Genomic DNA, 19,308 nt, shown 5'->3' on the forward strand with positions numbered 1-19,308 from the left:
AACTAATTCCACAGGTTTACCACCTCTGACTAAAGTTATTTCTCCGCATTTCCGATCTAAATGGATGTTCTTCAATCCTGAAGTCGTGCCCTCTTGTCCTAGAATCCTCTACCATGGAAAATAACTTTGCCATATCTAATCTGTTCAGGCCTTTTAACATTTGGAATGTTTCTATGAGAGCCCCTCCTCATTCTTCTGAACTCCAGGGAATACAGTCCAAGAACTGCCAGATGTTCTTCATACTGTAACCTTTTCATTCCTGGAATCATTCTCATGAATCTTATCTGACCATCTCAAATGTCAGTATATCCTTGCTAAAATTTGCAGGAAGTTCTGCTTCAAGAAGGCAACATCTATCATCACAGATCACCATCATTCAGAATCAGAATCAGGTTTATTATCACCGGCAAGTGAGGTGAAATTTGTTAACTTAGCAGCAGCAGTTCAATGCAATGCATAATCCAGCAGAGAAAAATAATAATAAATAAATAAATACATTACTGTATACATATACTGAATAGATTAAAAATCATGCAAAAATAGAAATAATATATACTTAAAAAGAGAGGTAGAGTTCAAGGGTTCAATGTCCATTTAGGAATCAGATGGCAGAGGAGAAGAAGCTGTTTCTGAATTACTGAGTGTGTGCTTTTGGCTTCTGTACCTCCTACCTAATGGTAACAGTGAGAAAAGGACATGCCCTGGGTGCTGGAGGTCCTTAGTAACGGATGCTGCCTTTCTGAGACATTGCTCCTCGTAGATGTCCTGGGTACCTTGCAGGCTAGTACCCAAGATGAGCTGACTAGATTTACAACCTTCTGTAGTGTGGTGAACTATATATACCTGTCTGGACACACCTCTCTGTTAATTGCTCCTGTGGCTCCTCCCACAGACCCCTGTATAAAGGTGATCAGGGCACTGCTCCTCCCTCAGTCTTCGACATGTCGTGCTCCCTTTTCGCTGTTGATAAAAGCCTATCGTTCACTTCCAGTCTCTGGGAGTTATTGATGGTGCATCATGCAGCTTCCGGTCTTGTGCGGTAGCCCCTCCATACAGCACAGTGATGCAGCTTGTCATAATGTTCTCCACAGTACAACCATAAAAGTTTTTGCGGCCATGGCGTCTTCTCTCAGCTACCATCGGGCAGGAGGCCTGAAGTTCCAAGTTCAAGAACAGCTACTTCCCTTCAACTAGTCAGTTCTTGAAACAATTGGTAGAACTAATCAGAATTGGGTTTAATATCACCAACATATGTCATGAAATTTGCTGTTTAGTAACTGCATTACATTGCAATATATAGGAATAAAAAAGCTATAAATTACAATAAGAAATATCTATACATAATTAAATTAATTAGATTCACACACATATATATATAAATGTTCCCTCTAATTTCTAATGACCAGTGTGCGCAAAATATCTTGTGCTGTGCAATCTTTTGACCAGAGACAACATCATGTGCACACTGAGTTTTCAAGTAGAAGTAAACCTGAAGCTATTCTAAGGATAATAAACTACCAAGTCCAATATGTTGTTCATTGTTTAAAAGAAATAAAATAACACACACCAATGAGTCTTATTTCTCATGTACTATATGACAACATGTAATAATATCAATCTTTTCACATTGTTAAAGTTGTTTGAAATGGTCAAATAAAACTTATAAAATCACAAAACTAGCTCACAAAAGGTATTCCATTTGGAAATCAATGCACAGATTTTGTACTTTAGTTACATAAGAGACAAGCTTGTAGATAAACACACGTGTTGCTTTTCGTGATTGTAAGCTTTGTTTTTCAGAACATGTATTCGGTGGTTTCATTCTGCCATATCTCCACTTTTAAATAGTGGAAGAGTTTTAATTTGATAGATATTCATCAAAAGAAAAGAATTTCACTTATGTGAGATGTGTTAGCCAGGGACTTATTTGTCAGAAAGGTGGCATATCTGGCATCAAAAAAGGAGAGCCCTGTGCTTCGGGCGATACGATTTCCACATCCCTACATGGTGACAGCTGAGAATGTGCAAGGCCTGCTACCAGCTGCAGAGTGATATATTGTAAGAAATGAAATTAGATTAGGTGATGAAATCTGGGCAATATGTTGAACCTTAAGCCAGTGCTCCCCAAATTCCATCAGTATGTGGACTTTGCAACGAGGGGGGAGAACGCATTGTACCTGGTTTATGCAAACATTCCCAACACATACCAGGCAGAGCCCTGCCCCCACCTCGGATACTCAGACCACATCCCTGTTATGCTAATCCCAGCATACAGACCGCGGTCAGGCGCTCCAGACCAGTTCAGAAGCAGGTGAAAACCTGGCCAGCAGGAGCCATCTCTGCTCTTCAAGACTACTTTGAGCACACTGACTGGCACATGTTCAGGGAGGCTGCAACCGATGGCAACTCTACCAACTTAGAGGAGTACACAGCATCAGTAACCAGCTACATCAGCAAGTGCATTGATGATGTTACTCTGTCCAAGACCATCACTATACGTGCCAACCAGAAGCAATGGATGACCGCAGAGGTGCGTGCGCTACTAAGGTCCTGCAAATCCGCCTTCAGAGCAGGCGACAAAGCAGCTTTAACAACAGCAAGGGCCAAACTGTCCCAAGCCATCAGAGGGGCAAAGCGTGAACGTGTCCAGCTAATCCACAGTTACTTCCAGGACAGCGGTGACACACGGCGCATGTGGAAGGGCATCCAGGACATCATCAATTACAAGACAACATCACCTGAGTGTGCAGGTGATGCCTCATTTCCAAATGCGCTGAACAACTTCTATGCCTGGTTTGAGGCAGAAAATGACATGGCAGCGAGGAAGTCCACCCCTCCTGTGAATGAACAGGGGCTGTGTCTCTCCGTGGCTGACGTGAGAAGAACCCTGTGCAGGGTCAACCCATGGAAGGCTGCTGGACCAGACAACATTCCTGGTAGAGTGCTCAGAGGATGTGCAGACCAGCTAGCAGATGTTCTCACTGACATCTTCAACATCTCCCTGAGCAGCACTACTGTTCCAACGTGCTTCAAGGCCGCCACCATTGTCCCCGTGCCGAAGAAGTCTTCAGTGTCCTGCCAAAATGACTACCGTCCCATTGCACTCACATCCATCATCATGAAGTGTTTCGAGAGGCTCGTCATGAAGCATATCAAGACCCTGCTGCCCCCCTCACTGGACCCGCTGCAGTTTGTGTACCGTCCCAACCGCTCAACAGACAACGCCATTGCCATCACCCTCCACCTGGCCCTAACCCACCAGGACAAAAAAGACATGTATGTTCGAATGCTGTTCATAGACTTTAGTTCAGCATTCAACACAATCATCCCTCAGAAACTGATTAGAAAGCTGAGCCTATTGGGCCTGAACACCTCCCTCTGCAACTGGTTTCTAGACTTCCTGACTGGGAGACCTCAGTCAGTCCAGATCGGGAGCAGCATCTCCAACCCCATCACACAGAGCACGGGGGCTCCCCAGGGCTGTGTGCTCAGTCTGCTGCTGTTCACTCTGCTGACCCACGACTGTGCTGCAACACACAGCTCGAACCACATCATCAAGTTCGCCGATGACACGACCATGGTGGGTCTCATCAGCAAGAACGACGAGTCAGCTTACAGAGAGGAGGTGCAGCGGCTAATGGACTGGTGCAGAGCCAACAACCTGTCTCTGAATGTGAACAAAACAAAAGAGATGGTTGTTGACTTCAGGAGGGCACGGAGTGACCACTCCCCGCTGAACATCGATGGCTCCTCAGTAGAGATTGTAAAGAGCACCAAGTTTCTTGGTGCTCACCTGGCGGAGAATCTCACCTGGTCCCTCAATACCAGCTCCATTGCAAAGAAAGCCCAGCAGTGTCTCTACTTTCTGTGAAGGCTGAGGAAAGTCCATCTCCCACCCCCCATCCTCATCACATCCTACAGAGGTTGTATTGAGAGCATCCTGAGCAACTGCATCACTGACTGGTTCGGAAATTGCACCACCTCGGATTGCAAGACCCTGCAGCGGATAGTGAGGTCAGCTGAGAAGCTCATCGGGGTCTCTCTTCCCGCCATCACGGACATTTACACTACACACTGCATCCGCAAAGGAAACAGCATTATGAAGGACCCCATGCACCCCTCATACAATCTCTTCTTCCTCCTGCCATCTGCAAAAAGGCTCCGAAGCATTCGGGCTCTCACGACCGGACTATGTAACAGTTTCTTCCCCCAAGCTATCAGACTCCTCAATACCCAAAGCCTGGACTGACACCTTGCATTACTGTCCTGTTTATTATTTATTGTAATGCCTGCACTGTTTTTGTGCACTTTATGCAGTCCAGTGTAGATCTGTAATCTAGTGTAGCTTCCTCTCTGTTTTTTTTTATTATGTAGTTCAGTCTAGTTTTTGTACCATGTCATGTAAACCATGGTCCTGAAAAACTTTATCTTATTTTTACTATGCACTGTACCAGCAGTTATGGTCGAAATGACAATAAAAGTTGACCTGACTTGACTTGAAACTTGAAATATGACTTTAACAAACTGAAATATACTTAACATGCCAACGAGGTAGAGGGTGACAACCTTTTGTGCGCAGTTTAAACTCCTTTATGTGCGAGTAGCAATATATGTGTGCTTGCTCACACCTTAGAAAGAACATTGATATATATGTGTGTGTGTGTGTGTGTGTATAAAATATAATTAAATTCAAATAGAGCGCAACAAAAATAATTAAGGTAGCATGCACGAGTTCATTGCCCACACAAAAATCTGATGGCAGAGGGGAAGAAGCTGTTCCCGAATAGTTGAGTGTGTGCCTTCAGACCTTCAGGCTCCTGTACCTCCTCCCTGATGGTAGCAATGAGAAAAGGGCATGTCCTGGGTAATGGGGGTCCTTAATGATATCAGACACATTTTTGAGACATCACTTTTCTTACACACTACAGTTTATCAACATTATGACCACCTTGATCACTTTGCACCAAAATGTAATTGTGCTCTTTCTTGTAGAAGTTGTATAATTCATTTTAATGTTTTTCACCTGAATGCTGCTTCTCTGATACTGCGTGCCTGTGATGCACCTGCACATACATGTAGTTGGGCACATGATAATAAATCAAATCAACTTTAATTTTGTTTTGGCAACCTCATGTAGCTGCTTGTTACTGCACCCTGCCTCTGTTTATAGACTTCTCCTCATTCCCTATCTCTCTACCTAAGGCAGCACTTTCAGCCATGATGTTTCACACTTTGATCTGCCAGCAGCTGCCTTCCTTTGCTTTTATTCACCTGCAATTCAAAGTTCTAAGTTCATTGTCAAAAAATTGTATATGTTACCATATATAGACTCATTTTCTTGCAGGCATTTACAGGAAAAAATAAAGAACAATAGAATCTACAAAAAACGTGCATAAGCAAAGACTGACAGATAGTAAATGTGTAAGAGAAGATGTACAAAGAATAAGGATAATACTGAGAACATAAGTTCTAAATAGTCCGTAGATCGGAGAATCAGTTCAGAGTAGTGGTGACTGAAGTTATCCACACTGACTGTAGGGTTATAATACGGGGTGGCGTGGGACCTCAGGCTCCTGTAACTCCTACCAAACGGTAGTAGTGAGAAGACAGCATGGCCTGGATGGTGAGGCAGCTTTTGTGTGCCATTGCTATGTGTAAATGTGCTCATTGGTGGGGAGGGCTTTCTCTGCGATGGACTAGGCTGACCCACAACTTTCTCTAATCTTTTCCACTCCAGGGCATTGGTGTTTCTGCACCAAGCCTTGATGCTCTCATACCAGTCAGGACACTCACCACTGCACATCTACAGAAGTTTGTCAAATTTTTTCATGACATGCAGTATCTATACAAACTTCTAAGAAAGTAGAGTTGCTTTGTTTACGATGGCACTTGTGCTGGTCCCAGGACAGTCCTCTCGTATGTAACTTACCGCCTCACTTACTGCCCGTTATGCTGCTGGTGTTTAGGGCAGCTGTGAAGGTCCTCCATCTCTGGCGGTGTTCAGGGCTTCCTTCATCATGTCAGTAGCTCAGTCTTCATACTGTCATGCAAACCCCAAGTGGAGACTCAGGAATCCCATCACACTCAGACATGGAAGGATTCTTCATTGCTATTTCCATAACAATTTTATTTTGCCAGTCAGGATTGTAAACCGGAGCTGAACCCCCAAAACCTGGAGGACCAGTGGACCACTCTTAGTCTGGCCTCTACCCTTTGTCCTGTTTGGTATGGGTGACCCTACCAAGAGCCAAAGCATAAAGATGTAACTCCAACCAACCTAGCTCTCCAGATCATTGAGGCGTGCAAGCCTCTAAACCATGACAAGGTTGTGGTCCTCTTGGAGGTCTCATATGTTAAAGCCAAAGAATTTAAAGTTGCTGACCTTCTCCGCCTCTGTTGCCCTAATGAGGACTGGCCCATGGATCTCTAGCCTCTTCCACCTGTTGTCAATAATCAACTCTTCAGTCTTGCTGACATTGAGTGAGAAGTTGTTGATGTGGCACCACTCAGTCAGATTTTCAATCTCCTTTCTATAAGCCAGTTCTTCACCAGCTTTGTAATTATACTTGAGCTTCAAATAAAGAAAAGGCTTATATTCCGTATCATAGAATTTGCATCAGCGTCCACTTCAGGTCATTGCGGAGAACGAGCAAAACCAGCTCTTGTCTCGACTGACACCCTGTCCAGAACGGTACCAGAAACCTCAGGCAGCAAGGTTATTAAAATGGCAGAAATTAAATAACCAGGAGAAAATCTGCAGATGCTGGAAATTGTGCTGTAACACGCACAAAATGCTGGAGGAACTCAGCAGGCCAGGCAGCATCTGTGGAAAAGAGTAAAGAGTCAATGTTTCAAGCCGAGACCCTGTAGCAGGACTGGAGAAGAAAAGATGAGGAGTCAGAAGATAGAGGGTGGGGGGATTTTAAATTAAAATTAGTAACATATTATGAAAGTTACAACGAGGGACAACCAAAACAATCTCAATAATAAAAAATGTGAAGTACAACAGAAATAGTTAAGAACAGCGTCATTAAATTGGCAGCAAAGCTCAGTCAGTAGGCTTTAGACTTTGACACTTGTGAGTACTGCAGTACGCAGACACTTACGCAGTGAAATTTCTGCAGTCCCCTACAGAACTGCCAGCAATTCTCTGCAAAGTCCAGCCAGTCTGTTTTGTGACGCTAATTGAAGGTTTATCCAAAGAATATCCAAAAGAAATCTCTACTGTTGTTTAAAACATGGCCGCCTTTGATACTGCATCTCTCCCTCAGACCTGCAGGCGGAAGCATTATCTTGGAGCTTTGCACTCAGGGCTTTTTGGAAAAGGACTTGAACCAATAATTTCTCAAGTTGAGAAATTATTAGCTGCGAAAAGCCGTCTCTCTTTGTCAGGCGTTGCTGCTGCTTAGGCCCAGCCGTTGTCCTACAAATTTACCATCTACTGAAGCGTGTAAAAGAAACCCTAGATTTCTGCGGGTTCATTTCTCAGTTTTGTACAACTAGTCTTTGTGGGTTTATGCTAGTTTAGCTGACTCCATAGTTAAATCTGTAAATTCCGTAATAGAGAGAGGAACAGGACTGACACCATGTTTGTCCACTCTCCTGCCACATTCCAACATCAATTGATTCCCTCAATATATACAAATGTGTCCATCTGAACTCTGAATAAACACAGTGATTTATTGTATTCCTGATAGAGAGTATAGCAACTCTTTATATGGGAGCTTTAACATCCACAGCCCTAAAGATTCAAGATTCAAAGTACATTTATTTCCTAAGTATGAGTGCAGTGTACAATCCTGAAATTCGTCTTCCCCACAGACAGCCACGAAACAAAGAAGAGCCGTACCAGGCAGTGCAGAGGTTATGTTGCAACTGTATAAAACCCTGGTTCGGCCACATTTGGAGTATTGCGAACAGTTCTGATCACCCCACTATAGGGGGGATGTTGAGGCTTTGGAGAGGGTGCTGAAGTGGTTCACCAGGACGCTGCCTGGTTTAGAGGGCATGTACTATCACGAGAGGCTGAACAAACCTACGTTGTTTTCTCTGGAGCGCCGGAGACTGAGGGGGATCTGAGAGAGGTTTACAAGGTTATGAGACGCATAGATAGAGTGGATAGAGAATATCTGTTTCCCATGTTTCAAATGTCTAATACCAGAGGGCATGCATTGAAGGTGAGTGGGGGTAGGTTCAAAGGGGATGTGAAGGGTGAGATTTTTATTCAGAGAGTGGTGATTGCCTGGAATGCGCTGCCTGGTGTGGTGGTAGAATCAAATATATTGGGGGCTTTTAAGAGGTGTTTGGGTAGGCACATGGATGTAAGGAAGATGGAGGGATATGGACATGGCGTAGATGGGAGGGATTAGTGTTCAGGTGTTTTTGATTTACTATTTAACTGCTTCACCATAACATTGTGGGCTGACTGGCCCGTTCTTGTGCTGTTCTGTTCTATATTCTATAATGTTAATCATCAAACCAAAGAAAAACATCAGAACACCCTCCCCCAACACGTAAAAAATACTGTGCAAATGTCAACAGAAAAATGACCAATCACAAGGAATCAAAAGGCATATTTCAATAGAGTTCAGCTCAATGTTCGTTTTCTGCAGGCCGCCTCAATTCAAAAATCAACCAAAACGAAAAAGTGCACCAGACACAGAACCCATCATAAATCTGAATCAGAATCCAGATCTACAACCCATGTCGATTCAGCCTTGCTCCAGTACCATCGGCTGGCAGCATCGAGGTGGGGGGAGAGGGAGGGAGGGAGGGAGGGATCCCAGAAGGATTCTCCTCTGGACCCTCTCCAACCACTGAAGTCAGGCTAATTGGCCAATAATTACCCTTCTTTTTCCTACCTTCTTTCTTAAAGTGTGCGGTGACATCTTCTGTTAGCACAAACAGGCTCTCAGCATCTACCCAGTCATTCCCTCTCAGATTCTCAGTAAAGCATTGGTCAGACCACACTTGGAGAATTGTGAGCAAATTTGAAAGGATGTTCTGGCACTTGAGAAGGCCCAAAGGAGGTTCTAGAATGATACATGGAATGAAAGGGTTAACATAGGAGGAATGTTTGACAGCTCTGGGCCTGTACTCACTGGAGTTTGGTAGAATGAGGGGGGATCCCACTGAGTGGATGTGGAGAGGATGTTTCTTATGGTGGGGCCGTCTAGAGGGTACAGAATAGAAGGGTGTCCCTTTAGAAGCGTGATGAAGAGGGATTTGTTTAGCCAGAGGGTGGTGAATCTGTGGAATTCATTGGCACAGACCAGTCGTCATTAGGCTGAGTCATTGGGTATAGTTAGAGCGGAAGTTGATAGGTTCTTGATTAGTAAGAATGTCAAAAGTTAAGGGAAGAAAATAGGAGAACGACATTGAGAGGGATAATAAATCAGCCATGATTGAATAGCAGAGCATATTCACTGGGTCAAATACCCTAATTCTGCTCTTTGTCTTCTGGCCCTATGCTCCAAAATGATCTCCCATTTCTTATAAACTCTTTTTGCGATTAGGCCAAGCTTCTTCAATCATTTAAATGAACAGAATGCATTTTTTCAGATTCTCGACAATATTTATTAATTTATTTGTAATATTATTTCTTTTGTTCTATATTTGCACAGCTTGTTCTCTCTTGCATACTGGTTGAACACCCAGTTGGTGTGGTTTTCCATTGGTTCTCTTCGGGCTGTTATTCTATTATGGATTTATTGAGTATGCCCATGAGAAAATGAACCTCAGGGTTGTGTAATGTGACATATGTGTACTTTGATAATAAATTTGCTTTGAACTTTGAACATAATGGATCTGGACAACTGGAACACCCTGAACCAGGAAATTGTTCTGTTTTGGAGTAGGATCTGTCCCAGTTAATTTCTCCCTGATTAAATCCGGCCCAGCTGATTTTTATATTCCGGTTCCAGGCCCTGATAAAATATCCCATATCCCTGCTTCTGATTATATTGATCATAAACCAAAGGAAAACCACAGCAATATGATTACTTCCGGATTAAGATGGTGCTGGTGAATCTCAGTGACTTCTGGCTGGACGCCAATGAGGCAAAGGAAAACAACTTTGTACTTTGCTGATCACTCTTTTTCTGGTAAATGATCAACACAAACAACAACTTGCAACTTCCCTTTGGACTTACACGCAATTCAATGTGGCAGAACCAAGGCATGATGAGGTAACGGACCCATTGCTGAGAGCGAGGAAGACCCAGGGTTGAATCGACTTAAGCGCCGAGCCAAACTGGGTACTGTCTGAATCAAGGTGACAGTGTCCGCACTCCAGAGTGTATCAAAGCAACTGAACCTGATGTCTGGGCAACGATTTAGGCACTGAACCAGATTGAAAAGGTCAGGGTGTCAGGGCCTGAGGTAAGGGGTGGTCTGGTTCAGCTCGCTACTCTGCTTTGTGCTGAACTATGGGTCTGTGGCCGGACAGTTAGCAGGCTGAGCGGTATCCAAGAGGACCACAACCTTGCCTTAGGGTTTGGAGTCCTGCGTGCCTCAATGACCCAGAGAGATATGTTGGTTGGAGTCAGGGTTTTATGCTTTGGCTCTTGATAAGGTCACCCATGCCAAACAGGCCAGATGAAGAGTGGTTGACCAGTCATCCAGGTTTGGGGGTTGAGCTCAGAGCTAACGAACCCTGATTGGTAAAACAAAATTGTTATGGAAACAGCAATAAAGAATCCTTCTACATCAAAGTGCGGTGGCATTCTTGAGTCTCCAACGGGACTTACGTGACTGACAGTAGTGAAACCGAGAAGGAACTACTGACGTGATGAAGGAGAGAACCTTCATTGCTGCCCTGAATGCCAGTGGTGTAATGGGCAGTAAGTAAGTTTTATCTAGCATGGTGACTGTATCATCGACTAAATTTAGCAAACTATGTTAAATTAAAGTTTAATTTGACTTATAATTTAACTTTCAAAAAGCAGGTCAGAAGCTTGGTATCCTACAACAAGTAACTCACCTCCTGACTCCCCAATTCTTTCTTAAAACACAAACCATCTACAGACTCAAGTCAGGAATGGGATGAAAGAGCTTTATATAGGCCCCCCTTTTTTAGAATTCTTAGAAGCGCGGTTTTCTTCTGATAACTCCATAAGCAAACATATCGAAATTGACGCCTTCTACTAAGAGCCAAAGAAACACAAGCCAATAGAATTCAAAGCCAATCAGGACCAGGGCAAGCGAATAGGTGATGTTGTGGGGGGGGGGGGGGGGGGGCGTGGCTTGGTGCTATATAAACTTGAGCACTCCCAGAGAGAAAAACCAACAACTGCTCACTGAAGACGTCACCTCAACTGGTCATGAAACATCTGAGAGTTAGTTGCCAAGCTCGGCGAACAGTGCAACATCAATCACCACTGTGTGTAACGTTCTCCCCATAACCACATGTAACGAGGGCGTCTTGGACCGCCAGGTGGTCCGCAACAGGGGTGATTGATAAGTTTGTGGCCTAAGGTAGAAGAAGATGAGTTATACAGCTCTCTTTACTTGCACATGCAGTTCAACTCTTTGACTGAAAATGCAGAAAGTTTGAAGTTAATAACTCATCTCCTTCTACCTTAGGCCACAAACTTATCAATCACCCCATGCTGTGGACCACTTCTGGAGGTCCAAGATGCCGACTTCTACAAAGAAGGAATCCGTATGCTCCAAGACTGCTGGAGTAAGTGTGTAAATGTAGGAAAAATAAATGTGCTAGCTTTTTTAAAATTGACTCCTTCTACCTTAAGCCATGAACTTATCAATCACCCCTCATATATCAGACAGTGATGCAGCCAGTTAGAATGCTCTTCACAGTAACCTTGTACAAATTTGCAAGTATTTTAGGTGACATACCAAATCTCCTCAAACTCCTAATGAATTATAGCTGCTGTCGTGCCTTCTTTATAGGTCCATCAATATGTTGAGTCCAGGTTAGGTCCTCACCCAGGAACTTGAATTTGCTCACTCTCTCCACTTCTGATCCCTCCTTGAGGACTGGTGGGTGTTCACTCAGATTACCCTTTCTGAAGTCCCACACTCCATTCTTAGGTCTTACTGACATTGAGTGCAAGGTTGTTGCAGCGACACCACTCAACCAGCTGATATATCTCGCTCCTGTACGTCCTCTTGCCTCCATGCCTGGGTAAATCTAACTTCCAAAACTGTTCAAGAAGCATGACATCATCCAAGTGAGGGCAGCATGACTGGTATCATATCACTTCAACAGTACATGATATAAAATCAATCCCTATGACGTTGTCAATTTGTCTTCTGTGGCTCAGGGCTTCCCCCGACCTCTTTTATGCCATGGACCCATATCACTAACTGTGCAAACTGTGGACCCCACATTAGGAACCATTGCCTTAAGTTGTCATGGTCCGGTCCGTGGATTCCTCATTCCAGTTATTTCCTTTTCCCCGTGTTCCAATGGGCACCTTGACTAAGGCACGTAATCTTCATTTCGTACCAGCAACATAAAGGCTCCGGATTATAGCGGTGATTGCTGGACCGTTACCAGAAGTTTGTCACCAGTAACCAGTCTTCTCATCGTAACCACTGCGGTTATGCTCATCCCGGGACCGCAGTGAATCGTGGACTCTAGTCGCCTCGGTGCCTATGGCTGCTTAGCGAATTCAGTTGTTTTCATGTCCAGCTGAGTTGCTGGCTGTTTTGTTGCTGTTCAGAGTAAGGCACAAATCCTGTTGTTTTCGTGGCCGGCTGAGACTGCTGGCCATTATGCCGCTACTCCGAGTTGGGTATTCTGTCTCCGCGTTGTCCAGGTCCTTTCCGGTTGAGTAGGTCTGGGCGTTCGCTGCTACTCTGAGTTGGGTATTCTGTCTCTTCATTCTCCAAGTCCTTCCAGCTAAGAGGTCCGGCCGTTTGTCACTACTCCAAGTTGAGTATTCTGTCTTTTTGTCATCCAAGTCCAGTCCAAGTCCAAGCTCGTGGTCCAAGTTCTGAGTCGAAGTAAAGGTCCGAGTTCCAAGTCCAAGTCAAGATCCATGTTAAGTTCCGAGTCCAAGCCGAGGTCTAGGGTCCAAGTCCAAGTCCAGGTTCCTAGTCCAAGTCAAGTCCAAGTCCATTTTCCTAGTCCAAGTTGAGTCCAAGCAAGTTCAAGTCCAGGTTCCACGTCCAAGTCCTAGTCCAGGTTTTACTGGTTTATTATCCAACGTTTACACCAATGTTGACATTTAGTCCTCACTCCCTGGCCTTCCTAGTAACTATCAATAAACCCATTTCTGTTTATACTATCTCTGTGTCTGTGTCCTGCACTTGGGTCTGCTCCCAACACCCCCTTGTAAGTAACATAAAGATTTTAAAGATAACCCCGTGTTCACAAATCAGTGAGACAGACTTCAATGCCTAGTGTTTGGTGATCAGCAAGTCCTGTGGTCGATGCCAATGGATCAAGGACCAGGGATTGAATCAGAAGTCAAGGCCCGTTGGCCAGAGCCTGGCACCTGTGAATCTCTACAAGTCCGCTGGGGTAGTCGAAAACATAACGTCTATGTGCCCATGTCCGAATCCCGGTCGGTTGAAGGCTAGAAGGTGAAGAATACAGACTGTTAGGGGGCGGGTGGGAGGGAGGAACAGAGGGCTTGTTTCGCTGTTGTTGTTCTGTTCCTTGTTGTGTTCTGTATTGTACTGCCGAGCATTCTGGGCATTCTATGTTGGCGTCAGAATATGTAGTGACACCTACGGGCTGCCCCCAGCACGCCCTCAGATGTGTTGGTTGTTAATGCAAGTGACTCATTTCACTGCATGATTCAATGTACATCTGATAAAGACCCTAAGACGTAGGAGCAGAATTGGGCCACTCGGCCCATCAAGTCTGCTCTGCCAAAAGAACTTGAATTTTGAATCTTGAATAGCCAGCCAGTGGTATAGTGCTTCAGCACCGGACTTCAAGATGAGTGGCCTCAGGTTCAAATCCAGCCAGCTCCGTGCACACTTTCCATCCATGTTGGCAACTCGGCCTCATAAAATACAGACAAAATGCTGAGGAAACAGCAAGGTTGCCACCTGATGTGCTACAAGGCACAGAGAGGAATAACTTTGATTCTTAAGCTCTGAACTGCAGCACCCAGAGGAAACACATACAGTCATTGGTAGAGTGTGCAAACTCCTTACAGTCAGCTGCAGAAATTGAACACAAACACACACACACACACTCACACTCAACATTATAGGAATGTTTCAGCTTCTTCCCCTTCACCTAAATAAAACTCTTCAGTCATTTAGTCGAGTCCAACTCTTCATGACCTCATGGACCATAGGCAAGATATGGAAGTAGATTGCCCGGCCTTTCTTCTGCGCAGATACTGCTGCTGCCCCGGTTGGGACCAGGCTGGGTTTGAACTGAGGACCATCTGCCTTGAAATCCAGTGCTGATGCCACTACACCACCAGCTGTCTCACATAAAACTCTGCCTTGCTATTTATTTACATTTCTAATTATAACCTGTAGCAATTTTTTTTATGTATTGCTCTGTACTGCCTCTGCAAAACAAGAACTTCAGCAGCATAAAATAAACCTGATTCTGATTCTGATAAAAGCTGTGACAGGAATAGAGACTGCAGTTGTAAATTGCCAATGAACCCTGAACTCACAACACACACTCTGCATTAAACATGACTAGTTCTTTCTCTCCTAACCAGTTTGCTTTCAGAGTATTCTGATTTTTTTTTAAATCTATTTCCAACTTTTCTTTCTTTTAATCTTTGGGAGAATAATTTTTCTGTATAGAGGTTAAACATTTGATGGACAAGCTATTACAGCAACAAGGATGTTACAATTCTTTAAAGAGAACTTTCAGCTAACCACAAAATCACTTACATACCAACCCAGCAACTGAGCAAGTGGTTACTTGACATTTCTCAGTTCAATGTTCCCAACTTAGAAAAGGGGTCCTATTAAAAGAATTAAAAGCCCCTCTCATGCATAAGGAATATTTGTATAGTGCCTTTCATCTCGAACCCAAGCTGCTTCACACAGTTCCATATTCTCAAAATCAAAGTAAATTTATTATCAAGGTTCATATGTATTACCAAATACTATCTCAAGATTCATTTTCTTGCAGACATTGACAGGAAAATAAAGAGATACAACAGAATTTATGAAAAACTATACATAAAGACTGACAAACAACCAATGTGCAAAAGAAGAGAAATTATGCAAGTAATTTTTTTTAGAAGTAGAAACATCGAAACAGAGAAAACCTATAGCACAATCCAAGCCCTTCGGCCCATAATGCTATGTTGAACATGTACTTACTTCAGAAATTACCTAGGGTTACCCATAGCCCTCTAATTTTCTAAGCTCCATGTACCTATCCAGGAGTCTCTTAAAAGACCTATTGTATCCGTCAGCACCACTATCGCCGGTAGCCCATTCCACGCACTCACCACTCTCTGTGTAAAAAACTTACCCCTGATATCTCCTCTGTACCTACTCCCAAGAACCTCAAAACTATGCCCTCTCGTCTTAACCGCTTCAGCCCTGGGAAAAAGCGTCTGACTATCCACTCCATCAATGCCTCTCAATATCTTATACACATCTATCAGGTCACCTCTCATCCTCTGTCGCTCCAAGGAGAAAAGGCCGAATTCACTCAACCTATTCTCATAAGGCATGCTCCCCATTCCAGGCAAAATCCTTGTAAATCTCCTCTACACCCTTTCTATGGTTTCCACATCCTTCCTGCAGTGAGGCGACCAGAACTGAGCATAATATTCCAAGTGGGGTCTGACCAGGGTCCTATAGAGCTGCAACATTACCTCTCGGCTCTTAAATTCAATCCCAAGGTTGATGAAGGCCAATGCACCGAGTGCTTTCTTAACCACAGAGTTAACCTGCGTAGCAGCTTTGAGTGTCCTATAGACTCGGACCCCAAGATCCCTCTGATCCTCCACACTGTCAAGAGTCTTACCATTAATACTATATTCTGCCAACATATTTGACCTACCAAAATGAACTACCTCTCACTTATCTGTGTTGAACTCCATCTGCCACTTTTCAGACCAGTTTTGCATCCTGTCAATGTCCCGCTGTAACCTCTGACAGCCCTCCACAGTATCCACAACACCCCCAACCTTTGTGTCATCAGCAAACTTGCTAACCCATCCTTCCACTTCCTCATCCATATCATTTATAAAGATCACGAAGTGAAGGGGTCTCGGAACAGATCCCTGAAGCACACCACTGGTTACCAACCTCCATGCAGAATATGACCCGTCTACAACTACTCTTTGCCTTCTGTTCTGAATCCACAAAGCAATGTCCCCTTGGATCCCATGCCTCCTTACTTTCTCAATAAGCCTTGCATGGGGTACCTTATCAAATGTCTTGCTGAAATCCATATACACTACATCTACTGCTCTACCTTCATCAATGTGTTTAGTCACATCCTCAAAAAATTCAATCAGCCTCGTAAGGCACGACCTGCCCTTGACAAAGCCATGCTGAATATTCCTAATCATATTATTCCTCTCCAAGTGTTCATAAATCCTACCTCTCAGGATCTTTTCCATCAATTTACCAACCACTGAAGTAAGACTCACTGGTCTATAATTTCCTGGACTATCTCTACTCCCTTTCTTGAATAAGGAAACAACATGTGCAACCCTCCAATCCTCCAGAATCTCTCCTGTCCCCATTGATGATGCAAAGATCATTGCCAGAGGCTCAGCAATCTCCTCCCTCACCTCCCATAGTAACCTGGGGTATATCTCATCTGGTTTTGGTGATTTATCCAACTTGATGCTTTCCAAAAGCTCTAGCACATTCTTTTTCTTAATATCTACATGCTCAAGCTTTTCAGTCCACTGTAAGTCATCACTACAATCACAAAGATCCTTTTCCATAGTGAATACTGAAGTGAAGTATTCACTAAGTACCTCTGCTATCTCCTCTGGTTCCATACGCACTTTCCCACTGTCACACTTGATTGGTCCAATTCTCTCATGTCTTATCCTCTTGCTCTTCACATACTTATAGAATGCCTTGGGGTTTTCCTTAATCCTGGTCACCAAGGCCTTCTGATGGCCCCTTCTGGCTCTCCTAATTTCTTTCTTAAGTTCCTTCCTGCTAGCTTTATAATTTTCTGGATCTCTATCATTACCTAGTTTTTTGAACCTTTTATAAGCTTTTCTTTTCTTCTTGACCAGATTTACAACAGTCTTTGTACACCATGGTTCCTGTACCCTACCGTTCTTTTCCTGTCTCATTGAAATGTACCTATGCAGAACTCCACACAAATATCCCCTGAACATTTGCCACATTTGTACATTTCCCTGAGAACATCTGTTCCCAATTAATGCTTCCAAGTTCCTGCTTGATAGCCTCATATTTCCCCTTACTCCAATTAAACGCTTTCCTAACTTGTCTGTTCCTATCCCTCTTCAATGCTATGGTAAAGGAGATAGAATTGACAGACAGACATACTTTATTGATCCCAAGGGAAACTGGGTTTCATTACAGCCACACCAACCAAGAATATTGAAGAAATATAGTAATATAAAACCATAAATAATTAAATAATAAGTTAATCATGCCAAGTGCAAGTAAATCCAGGACCAGCCTATTGGCTCAGGGTGTCTGACACTCTGAGGGAGGAGATGTAAAGTTTGATGGCCACAGGCAGGAATGACTTCCTATGACACTCAGTGTTACATCTAGGTGGAATGAGTCTCTGGCTGAATGTACTCCTGTGCCTAACCAGTACATTATGGAGTGGATGGGAGTCATTGTCCAAGATGGCATGCAACTTGGACAGCATCCTCTTTTCAGACACCACCGTCAGAGAGTCCAGTTCCACCCCCACAACATCACTGGCCTTACAAATGAGTTTGTTGATTCTGTTGGTGTCTGCTACCCTCAGTCTGCTGCCCCAGCACACAACAGCAAACATGAAAGCACTGGCCATCACAGACTCGTAGAACATCCTCAGCATCATCCGGCAGATGTTAAAGGACCTCAGTCTCCTCAGGAAGTAGAGATGGCACTGACCCTTCTTGTAGACAGCCTCAGTGTTCTTTGACCAGTCCAGTTTATTGTCCATTCGTATCCCCAGGTATTTGTAATCCTCCACCATGTCTACACTGACCCCTTGAATGGAAACAGGGGTCACCGGTGCCTTAGCCCTCCTCAGGTCCACCACCAGCTCCTTAGTCTTTTTCATATTAAGCTGCAGATGATTCTGCTCGCACCATGTGACAAAGTTTCCCACTGTCGCCCTGTACTCAGCCTCATCTCCCTTGCTGATGTATCCAACTATGGCAGAGTCATCAGAAAACTTCTGAAGATGGCAAGACTCTGTGTTGTAGCTGAAGTCTGAGGTGTAGATGGTGAAGAGAAAGGGAGACAGGACAGTCCCCTGTGGAGCCCCAGTGCTGCTGACCACTCTGTCTGACACACAGTGTTGCAAGCGCATGTACTGTGGTCTGCCAGTCAGGTAATCAATAATCCATGACACCAGGATTATTATTATTATTATTATTATTATTATGTCAGCTTCTCACCCAGCAGAGCAGGGCGGACGGTGTTGAATGCACTGGAGAAGTCAAAATCACAATCTCCAAAATGCTCTCCCACTGAGAGATCTGACACCTGACCAGGTTCATTTCCCAATACCAGATCAAGTACAGACTCTCCTCTTGTAGACTTATCTACATATTATGTCAGGAAACCTTCCTGAACACACCTAACAAACTCCACCCCATCTAAACCCCTTGCTCTAGAGAGATGCCAATCAATATTTGGGAAATTAAAATCTCCCACCACAACAACCCTGTTATTATTACACCTTTCCAGAATCTGTCTCCCTATCTGCTCCTCAATGTCCCTGTTACTATTGGGTGTTCTATAAAAAACACCCAGCAGTTCTTAACTGACCCCTTCAGTTCTTAACTTCCACCCACAGGGACTCAGTAGACAATCCCTCTCAGTAAATGAATAATACTGAGAACATGAGTTGTGGAGACCTTGAAAGGGAGTCCATAGATTGTGGAGTGAGTTCAGTGTTGAGGTCAGTGACGTTGTACCCCTCCCTTTCCCAATAGGAAAGACGTGCATCTCCGTGCGTGTGTTGAGGTAAGTGAAGTTATACCCCTCGCATTCCCAATGCGAAGGGTGAGGCATCTGAAAGATGGCCCCAGCAGCTTCAGCAGACACTGGCGACTTCTTCCAGTTTGTCCACAAAACAGCTTAATTCTTCCTCCCTCATGTCTTTCCTTTCTTTTCAGGATGGTTGGAGTCCTATGGATCTTCGCAAGTGGTGGGATTTTGGACTGGCTGTGTTGCCTGGCA

At 44.1% G+C, this 19,308-nt stretch overlaps 1 long non-coding RNA gene across 1 annotated transcript; it reads right to left on the reverse strand.

Moving 5' to 3' along the window:
- Positions 1-613: 613 nt before the first annotated feature.
- LOC132378099 (uncharacterized) lies at positions 614-7,241 on the reverse strand. Its single transcript, XR_009506883.1, has 3 exons — positions 7,107-7,241; positions 5,930-6,823; positions 614-1,200 (listed from the first exon to the last, which is right to left on the reverse strand). It is a non-coding gene; the product is annotated as an uncharacterized LOC132378099 (long non-coding RNA).
- Between the last annotated feature and the right edge of the window lie 12,067 nt (positions 7,242-19,308).

The sequence above is a fragment of the Hypanus sabinus genome, chromosome 19 (assembly GCF_030144855.1).
Source record: "Hypanus sabinus isolate sHypSab1 chromosome 19, sHypSab1.hap1, whole genome shotgun sequence".
In the NCBI taxonomy this organism is placed as follows: domain Eukaryota; kingdom Metazoa; phylum Chordata; class Chondrichthyes; order Myliobatiformes; family Dasyatidae; genus Hypanus; species Hypanus sabinus.